Source organism: Elephas maximus, chromosome 4, assembly GCF_024166365.1.
Source record: "Elephas maximus indicus isolate mEleMax1 chromosome 4, mEleMax1 primary haplotype, whole genome shotgun sequence".
Lineage (NCBI taxonomy): Eukaryota > Metazoa > Chordata > Mammalia > Proboscidea > Elephantidae > Elephas > Elephas maximus.
Window position 1 is genome coordinate 187,298,377 of NC_064822.1, and position 10,235 is coordinate 187,308,611.

The 10,235-nt window shown below is 52.4% G+C and overlaps 1 protein-coding gene across 4 annotated transcripts in view; it reads right to left on the reverse strand.

The window, feature by feature from the left end:
- The window catches only part of PACSIN2 (protein kinase C and casein kinase substrate in neurons 2), a 169,570-nt gene extending 159,736 nt beyond the window's left edge, over positions 1 to 9,834 (reverse strand). For 3 of the 4 annotated variants that reach the window (XM_049884574.1, XM_049884573.1, XM_049884567.1), the window contains exon 1: positions 9,744 to 9,834. The gene's annotated coding sequence lies outside the window, so the exon portion shown is untranslated. Of the gene's footprint in view, positions 1 to 1,225; positions 4,203 to 9,743 lie in introns of those variants that run through there. The other variant, XM_049884571.1, reaches the window with a different exon arrangement.
- Between the last annotated feature and the right edge of the window lie 401 nt (positions 9,835 to 10,235).

Here is a 10,235-nt window from a genome sequence, read left to right on the forward strand (position 1 = left end):
CGGTGGACCTCAGAACAGAAAAAAACAAACAGAAAAAGAAGGAGAGCAAAGCCCTTGTCAGCACTAACACTAGAAGCCTCCCAGTAGTCTCTGAGACGTTTGATCTTCAGCAATGAACAGGGCTAGGAATGTCTGTGAGAGTGGCAGCTAGAAGCCACATAAACCAAAAAACCAAACCCAGTGCCGTTGAGTCGATTCCAACTCATAGCGACTCTATAGGACAGAGTAGAGCTGCCCCATGGAGTTTCCAGGGAGCGCCTGGCAGGTTCAAACTGCTGACCTTTTGGTCTGCAGCTGTAGCACTTAACCACTACGCCACCAGGGTTTCCAGAAGCTACACAGGCAAACTCAAATCCCGTGATCCCCCAGGCTGTCCTGATTGCTGTGGCCTTTCCCAATATGCATACTTAGCAAAAAAAACGCGATGGTAAGTTCTTGGAAATAATGTGGTTCAGAGTATCCTGGCCACTGAGTTGATGATGGAGTGAAACCACAAAAACTCACAACCTTGGGAATGGAGAACATCAGCTCAGGTGATGAATAAATAAGGACTTTTTAAAAGACCATTGATTGCTTGCTTATGAAAGTCAAGCATCCAATTCAAGTAAAATGACATCTAAAAACTTAGGAAGACAATGAGACTCTGCAAGAAACTCACAAAAGTTTCTTATCCCCCAGATATTCAGAAGTTCCAAAGGCCAGGCAAGGCACCTTCCAGAGAAAGAATCCCCCAGCTTTTTCACTCATAAACACCAGAAAAATAAGCCTACAAGCAGCAGAGCAGGCTTTCGAAAGACTCTAAGGTGTCCATATGCTTGGAGCCAGGATTTCTATCCCTGGGAGACTGCAGATCCCTCTACAGAAAAGTGGAAGTAACCCAGAATGTCAGGCAGTAGGGGGATGTTTTCACCTCATGACAGCGACAGTGTTATGCAACCCCTAGAAATCCTTCTAACGACTTTTTATCCAAAAATGGAAAATGCGCAATTAAAATACTGAAATAAAGCTGAATAACAGAGTCAGGACCACGTAGCCTAGGGAACAGAAGACAGCATGTGGCTGGTATGGGCACCAGCCCTCCAGTCACAACCTGGATGACCTTGGACTAGATACACCTCTTTCTTGTACCTTCAATTTTTAAAATACCTTAAAGACAAGAAAGGCACTTTTGACACAAAAATGCTGCTTATCACAGGCACAAAAACGAATACCTGCTCTGACTTACCTGCAGGTGATCTTCATTTGCTGCCACAATGTCAACCAAGTGTGACCAGCTTTTCCAATTTTACAAAGTGTAACGTGCTCCACAGAAATGTCATTTCTTCTCCCTCAACTAACTGCTTTTTAAAGGCATATGATGCATGTTGTAAACGCAGTTAGTTGCAAGGTGAGGCGCAGCATGGCACCCCTCCAGGTTCCGGCCCAGCCTCTGGCGTCCTTGGGCGCCTGCTTTACCCCCTCATGGCGCCGGGAGGGCAGCAGCCGGGGGACAGCGGGCGGGCGAGTCACCCACCAGCCCTGGCCTCACAGGCCCAGCAGCTGGACTGTTTAGAAGCCACTCCCTTTTCTTATCTCCCTACTGCATAAATGATTGCTGACTGGGATTATCTTAATAAAATTGGTTGCAGGCAAAGATCCTGTCTTAAAACAAAAGACCCCATAATTTGCCTCATTTTCTTCTTTCTGGGAGGTGAACAAGAAAGACTAACTTGGAAAGATTATTTTCATATTTGTGGGCGGGTGACCCAGAATCCACTTATTTCAGGCAGCAAGATAAAGTCAGCCTGGCTTCTAGTTAGGCTGAGGTAAACTCTGACTGCGCCCTTGCGAAGGTCACGTAATCTGCTGGCTACCTGGCTAGGCTCCACTTTATTGACCTGTAAAGTGGAGTTAACACTACCTTGGAGCAAGGACAAATGACAAGGAATGTAAAACCTCCTCTCTGGTCTCCCAGTGAACAGCAGCTGGGACTGGATCTCAACCAGACTCAGAGGCCTGTCCTGGACGGTGAACCTCCTCCCCACTGACCCAGCCCCCCATGACACAGGTCCTTTTTGGCACACGCAGACTCCCTCTCTGATGACACCTTCATTGGTACAGAGGCCATAATGTGCTCCCTTAATTAAAACACCCTCGTGCCCGTACTAGGCGGCACCCAGGCTGCCTGGTTCTGTCCTCCAGCAAGTCAGTCAGCTACAAACCCACTAATAGCTGGCCTGGAGGTCTGCACAGGGAGCCGAGCCCGCTCGCTGTGGTTCCCCCCAAGACCACAATTCACAGTCCTGGCACGCTCAGTTGGCAACCACGTAATTGGGTACAAGGGAACACAAGCAGGGTTTAAAATATGAAAATGTTCACCACCTACAGTTTGGGGGCATCATATTACAATAATAAAAGTTCATTCAGTTCAATAGGAAACTTCAAAACACCAGCCACACTTTATTCTATACGTTACAGACATCTGGCAGGCCCCGGCAGAGACCCCCTAGTCTGAGGAGCTCTCGGCTTGGGCTCCTGGTGTGGGGTCCCCGCCGGCGGCCTCAGGCAAAGCCACGACCTCTGCAGCCCTCCCTGGTCTTCCTTCTCCTCTGAATGTTGATGAGGGGAGCAAACCAAGGTTGTTCTGAAAGCAGAACGAGGGTTACAGGAAAGTTCTTGGCAAACTGCAAGTGCCTACACAATCAAGTTGTTTTTACATCTCTTTATTTTCATTCTGTTGTTGCCGTTAGTTGCCTTCGAGCTGATTCTGGCTCGTGGCAACCCCACGTGTGCAGAGTAGAACTGCTCTGTAGGGTCTTAAAGGCTGTGACCTTTCGCAGCAGATCGTGCGTGAGGCCTGTCTTCTGAAGCACCTCTGGGTGGGTCTGAACCGCCAACCTTTCAGTTAGTAGTTGAGTACTTAGCTGTCTCCCCTACCTAGGGACTCCTATTTTCATTATAAAGTCCATTTCTTATCTAAATATTAATTCTAACAGTAAAAAGGCAATGGTACACTCTAGAAAACAAGGAGAAACCTTCCGTATTTCTACAACCTCAACTACCATCGCTGCATATATTTTAATTGTATTTTACACACGTGATCAGTGTACATTCAGCTTTAAATTTTGTTTCCAGGTTCTTGTATTTTTCACAGCCCTAGTGGTGCTGCGGTTAAGCGTTTGGCTGTTAACTGAAAGGTCGGCAGTTCGAACCCACCAGCCGCTCTACAGGATGAAGATGTAACAGTCTGCTTCCATAAAGATTTACAGCCTTGGAAACCCTATGGGGCAATTCTATTCTGTCCTATAGAGTCACTAGGAGTCGTAATCGACTTGATGGCAATGGGTTTTGTTTTGTTTTTTTGGTTTAAGTGTGAGCTATCATCACCATCATGCTCGCTCCCTCCCAACTCTGAGAGGCGCTCAGTCTAGTCACAGGGACATCCCTTCACCCCCAACCAAACCCACTGGGCTTTCTGTTGCCTGTAAGCTCAAGCTTCAGGCTCAGAATCACCCACCCAGGGGGAGCAAGGCCTCTGCGTGGCAGGGCTGCCCTCAAAACCCAGAGAGGATCCAGCCTCAGGCCTTCACCCCGATAAACAAACGGGAAGAGAGGCAGACAGGAGCTCAGAGGTGCTGAGAGGAGGGGAGAGAAGTCTTACAAGTGCCAGGACGCGAGGGTATTTACTCTGTGCAGAACCCGAGGCCTCGTCCACGTCAGCAACCCGACAGCTTCTCTGTGCAGTTCACCACAGCCACCCCACATCACCAAGGAAAAGTCAAAACAGTAAATACACTTGGTTCTGGCTGGAAGAAAGCACGACACGTTTTGGAAGGATTTTCAACAGAACTGGATAAAATAACATCAGTCTGGGCACTTTATATGGTGATCCACTGGCAATTTCACTTAAGTAGACACCTTACCTCAAGAAACACCAAAGTTCCTAAGCAAGCACACGTACCAGGCACACAGGCTGAGCTCTGGGCTCGTCTGATCCTCCCTGCCAGAACACAGCCCGGGCTGGCTGACTCCGGTCCGTGTTTTTAACCACGGATACCTTCCTGCAGTGTTACCTCTTTTCTGCAGGGACTCACAATGACAGTTACAGACTAGCTGCATGGATCTGTGAGCATAAACCACATGGAATGAGAAACAGAGCCAGGTAGCTTTTACATTATCAACCGAAAATGTAAATACAGGCAAAGAAAACCGAGTCAAGGCTGAAGACATACCCATTCCTTTGAGTCCAGCTAGTTTCCTGGGAACACCTATGGCTAACCTGGAGCCTCCAGGACATAGGTGACCTTGGTTACAATAAGCCACCTGTGTCACCCTACCCTATCTGCATCCTGACTTCCCACCGGTCACCTCGGTCACCTTGCTTCCGCGCAGAGATTCAGCCTGATATGTTCAATACCCTGAGGTGGCTCCCCATGAACTCCGACCTCCAAGAGAAAGTCCAAACCCCAGATCTCCGCATACAACACAGGTCATCACGGGAGGCCTGCCCACCCGTCCTTCCCTCCCTCCCCATCAGGACCCGCCTCATGCCACCCCAGCAGGCCACGTTCTCTACAGCTGTCACCTCCACCCGGACAGCACCTGTGTATCCCACAAAACCACTCCAAAGTCACCTGCCTGAAGGTCAGCTCTGCAGTGTCCTCAGGGCAGCCAAACCTGCCCTCCTAGTTCCCCCCCCACTCTGTACGCTCCTATCTGGTCCTGTCACAATAAGAGGACATTGCTTCTAGGCCCACCCCCTCCACTGAGCTGCATACAGAGCAGTCGCCTGAATCTCGGGATCCCAGAGCAGAGGGTAGAGCTGGGCACCAGGATGGCCGCCTTCCACCCACCTCAGCCATGGCCCCTACCCCACACACTTGGCGGCCATGGGAGTGGCATTTAGCATAAGGAGTAAAATTAAAACAAAAAGCAGGCACTTCAACACGACAGCCTAATGGAGTCCCAAGCCACAGCTGACAACCCTGCCACGCTATCAGTATTTAAATCGCAGACATGAGGCCGCTGGACCAGAAAGGCCCGTCCACGAATGCAGGTTTCCAGGTCAGAGTAAGTGCTCATAAACACGAGTAGGGTTAATGAAGGAGGCGTAGGGCAGGTGCAAGCCACATGTCCACGTGGGTAACCGACACTGTCCCTGCGCTGCGGCAGCAGCCTGCGCTGACCCGCCACCCTGGGCCTTGCCGTCTGACAGCCCCCCTTCCTGACCAGCGCTCTGCTTTTGGGGACTGTACTCCTGCTTTCTGTGCAGACTCATGGGCTGCCGTCAGCCTCCCCAACTCCTCTCTGTGGCGACTGAGTCACTTAGGGAGGCTGACACGCGACGTGGGTCTTCACGTCCCACCCGGTGAGGTTATGCAGGCCGTCCTCGCCTCCTGGGGATCATAAAGGTAACATCGTGAAAGGAACAAACAAACCCCTCTCCCCCTGGCTCCATGGGGAATGACGGCAGCCCACATACTTACAGCTGCCAGATGCAGCAAACAGGAGAACAGGCTGAGTCCTGCACACGTGCATACATCTAAGCGGCTCCTACTGTGTACATTCCTTATTATCTCCCCGTCTGAGCAGTCATATCGTCTTTAATACGATGATCATTTTCATTGGTAATAAACCATCTAGCACCTGTAAGGCTTTAAACTTTATTGCTCCAGGAGCCCCGGTGGCAAAGTGGTTGAGTGCTCGGCTGCTAACCAAAAGGTCGACAGTTCAAACCCACCAGCCGCCCTGTGGGAGAAAAGACCTGGAGATCTTTTCCCATAAAGACTTCAGGCTAGGAAACCCTATGGGGCAATTCTCCTCTGTCCTATATAGTTGCTATGAGTGAAAACAATAAAATAGAAACATCTAAATAATATTTTTTTTTTAAGTTTATTGTTCTTTTAAACACATGAGTTTATGTAGCTGAGACACCACTCTGTTAAAAAATAAAGTGAGAAAATCATTCCATAAAAATGTGAGGAAACAGGCCAGGCCACAAGAAGTCCCTGTTGACAGCCATGGTTGCTAGCACAATCCACTGCCAACCCTCATACCCACCCAGCAGCTCTGGGCACCTCGCAGGCTTCAGGGAGCGCCTCTTCCATGAGGACATATTTGGACGGAACAAATCAAACGTTTGGATTTTCACTCATTTATTTCACAAGTTTCTCAAGTGCTAAGCAACTCCAAATAATTTCAGCGTACCCTGAAATCAATAAACATGAAACACGTCTGCTCAAAACATCCAAGTCCCACTATTGAAAAATATGACAAGAAAAATAATCAGACAGAATAAGTAACACTTTGACTGTGGAGCAGAAAGATCAGTGATCCAAAGTGAGGAAAAAACAGCCCTTTCAGCAGATGAACAGTTTCCTCAGCAAGCGACACATCCCGGGACCTTTGCACTGCCAAGCATAACTCCCAGCGACAGCCACCAAGAATGCAAAACCTAGTGGAAAACCCCAAGACGGCACCAGGAGAGCCAGGTCTACTCTCAGGTCTAGTCTAGTCCCTGTGACTACATGGCCCCATCCAAGTGGCAGTCAGGCCTGGCACCCCTTTCTCCATCACTGAAAGGAACATCATACCACTCAGAAACGTTTCGAGGACAAAAACGAGAGGTGAAAAGGCTTTAGACTGTGTGCCCTACATAAATTTGCCATTATTATTAGCCCCCAGATGATGGGGACAATAGGGTTACGGACTCTCAGAGGCGGGAGGGCACTCAGAGGCTGGATGACCCAGGAGTTCTTGACCTGGGTCCAGGCTGCTGCAGCTGCCCACATGTGCTTTCTGGGATGGGGTCCGCGGCTTTCAGCAGGTTCTCAAAAGGTGAAGACCCTCAAAGCCCTCATTTTACAGACATGAAAACTGAGCCATATGCTGACTGTTCCACTCAGCGTTAGGCAGGGAGAGGCTGGCCAAGAGCCCCGGGCTCCTCCATCTCCATCCGTGCTCCTCCCGGTCTACACGCCTGTATTTTGGGAAAGGGAGTGTCTTTTTTTTTTTTTTTTTTTTGCTCTTGTGTGTTTTTAATCAAAATACCAAAACTTGAGCACTTAGACGACTACTGTCACTTAAGAAGTTACCTGTGGAGCTACACTTAGGCCAAAAATGTTGCATTACGTACAATATTTTGCAATTCCTGAAGACTGGCTCCAGTAAATGGGCGTAGCATAATCATCTGAATACTGAACATCAGAAGGACTGCCCCGCAACCACCCCAGAGCCCACCACTGGAGCCCACCAGGGGTATTTGCAGTTGCCGGAAGTCAGCAATGCTTCCAGGTATGTGAAGGATCACTGCCACGACCATTCACCCATGGAATGTAAACTTACTCTGTAACTAAGGCATTGCTGCACTGCCTTCTGGAAGCCAGCTGCAGCTCCAAAGAATCTCATTTGAAAAAAACTGAGCCGGCGCTAACGCTCATGTGAACATGGTCATTACCCACATAATCTATGGCTGGCCTCTGATGGCAGATAAGGCAGGCCCGAGTCACCTGGGAGGTTCAGGGGAGGGTGGCAGAGACCACTCAGTAAATGCTACTGTGCTCCCTCGACACAGGAGCCATTCCTATTAAGGAACCTACATCTTCTTTTCCATATTCCATATCATCCTGGAACCAGCAAATGGTGACCCCTTCAGAAGTGGGGGGCCTGAGTATCGGACCCACCCGTCATTCAGTCAGTGCAGACCTTCAAGTGAGTGGAGAAGCCAGAAGTGAAGGACAAATGGCCCTCTGCTCCCACTCCAGATGGCCTGGCCATCACAGACGTGGACTGGACATCCAGAACTAGGGAAAACCAACCTTACTGCAGCAGGCTAGGTCCAAAACCCAGATCCGGTTCTTACATGCGTGTAGTTTTATATTATCTGAATACCCTAACCACCTCTTCTACATCTTAGACCAAAAATAACAAAGTTCCAGTTCCCAGCACAGCATGAACTGAGAAGGTCATTACCATTCAAATGAGTTTGTACTCTACTGGGGCTGGGGGGGTGGGGAGGTGAACAGAGTGCAGCCCTAATCATTCATCTACTCCTCTGTGTTATGTTACTTTCCCAAATAACAGCATCAGCCTAATGGCCAGTTTCTTTAAAGCTTCGAGACAATTGTCAAAAGAAAAGAAAAAAAAAAAACCACCACAGAAAAGTTTCTCATGTAGTGGCCTCATATCTCAACTAGTATAACCTCAGCAAAGAGTTTGCCAAACTCTGGAATTAAGTTTAAATGCACACAGATGAGAGTTTCCCAAGTGAATCAAGAGAAACCAAGTGACACCGGCGCCCATTCAAGGCCTCCATGAGGATGCTGCGGGGAGACGTGTGAGTCAAAAGGAATAAGAACATTCTGGGCAAGAAAGGGGAGACTGGCACACAACACCGCCCACCTGGCTGGGTCCCCTTGCCCTGGGCTCTAACCTGGTAATCCCCAGATGGTTGAGACAGAACTGCAGCATATTGGGATAACTGTGGACAGAAGAATCTTGGGGCAGGGAAGGGAGGCGTGAGCTCACCAGACAGCAGCTCACATTTAAATTTTTTCAGCTCTTGATTTTCATCAGGTCAGCCAGAGAGTGTTTGGTAAACAGTGTAATGAGTAGCCCTGGAGACTGTGAACAGTCTACCCTCCTTAACCACAAAGACAGGACCCAGGAATGGTGCACAACCCACTCAAGGGCCACCTTTCCTCAGGCACCCAACCAGAGTGCCACACCGCCAGGGCACATCCACTTCAAAGGCCCCCACTGTGTGGGCCCCGAACAGCACAGCTTTGCTCCCTGACCAACTCTGTCTGAAAAGAAAGCCGACCTGTTCTGAGGGAGCCTAAGCCCCATGAACCTCTGCAATTCAGCAGCAGAAATCACTACCTCCCCTCTCAGGATGCCTGGCCAGGCTTGGAAGGCCCAGAGGAGGAGAGACCGGGGACTCCCACGTCTCCGATTCCACGCCTGTCTGGGAAAACTCCGCGGGTCAAAGGGACAAACACCCCTGGCCTCTCCTCACTGTCCTCCAACTCTGAGACCTGCTCACAAGGAAGGCCTGTCCCCACCACCCCACTCTAACACAGAGAGAGAGAGCCTGGAGAGGGACTGGGAGGGTGGGACGGAAGGAAATGGAGGACAGCCATCAAAGCGCCCCAAATAAGCGCATCCGCAGATGTGTCCTGCCTGCTCCTTCCCTCTGGCCCCCCAGCACGCCTCCCCTCGGGCCCAGCCTGCCCTGAAGCGCCACTCGCCGGCTGCACCTCTCCTCCAGCGCGGCTCCCCAGCCCCGCTCGCCTGCCCAGGGGCCTCTGCACCCCGATTCCTGGCTCTCTCAAACCCAGCCCCGGGTCCTCTGGAAGTCTGCCCTGAGGTCGCCCCACCTCCCCCTTCTGCAGCGGCTCACGGGCGCCCCCGTCAGCACCCCTAACCCTCGAGGACCTGTTCCTACGTCTCTCCAGCAAGCCCCCGGCCCGGAGACCTCATCTGCGCCCGGTCTGGAGACCTTCCCCCACCCGCAGCCCCATGGGCCCCTTCCTCGAGCCCTCAGGCTCCCCAAGTCCCTTCCCGGCGCCTCGCGGCCCCTTAAGCCCTAACGCGCGCCCCCTCTCCGCGGAGACAGGAAGTTTGGCGCGGGCGCCGCGGCCCCAGGCGCGTCCCTCGGTGCGCAGCGCCCGGCTGGCCCCGCGCGGCGACCCCGACACACGCGGCCCCGCCGCCGCCAGCACCCCGCTCCGGCCCGCGCCCCAACCGCCGCGGCGCGCCCTCACCTCGGCCGCTGCTCGCACGGCCCCGCTGCTCGCACGGCCCCGCTGCTCGCACGGCCCCGCTGCTCGCACGGCCCCGCTGCTCGCACGGCCCCGCTGCTCGCACGGCCCCGCTGCTCGCACGGCCCCGGCGCGACGGCGTCTACGGCCCCGGCTGCTCTCCGGCCCGGCTCCAGCCCTCGCTCCGGCCGCGCAGCCCAACTCAGCCCTGCCCTGCCCGCCGCGGCCGCTTCTGCCGCCCGCCGCCACCGCCCCGCCCTCGCCCCGCCCCCGCCGCGCCGGCCGCGCTCGCCTCATTGGCTGCTGGCTGCTGAGCCCCGCCCCACGGCCCCTTCCACTTATCCGATTGGGCCAGGAGAGCTATGGCGGCGAGGTGGCACGCCCCCTAGCGAGCGAAAGGGAAATCCCCTGGGAGCGCATTGGTGGCTGCTGCTGTCAATCAAAAAAGAGGGCCTACTTAACTGGCTGCGAGGCCCGCAGGGAGACGGTCTTCGG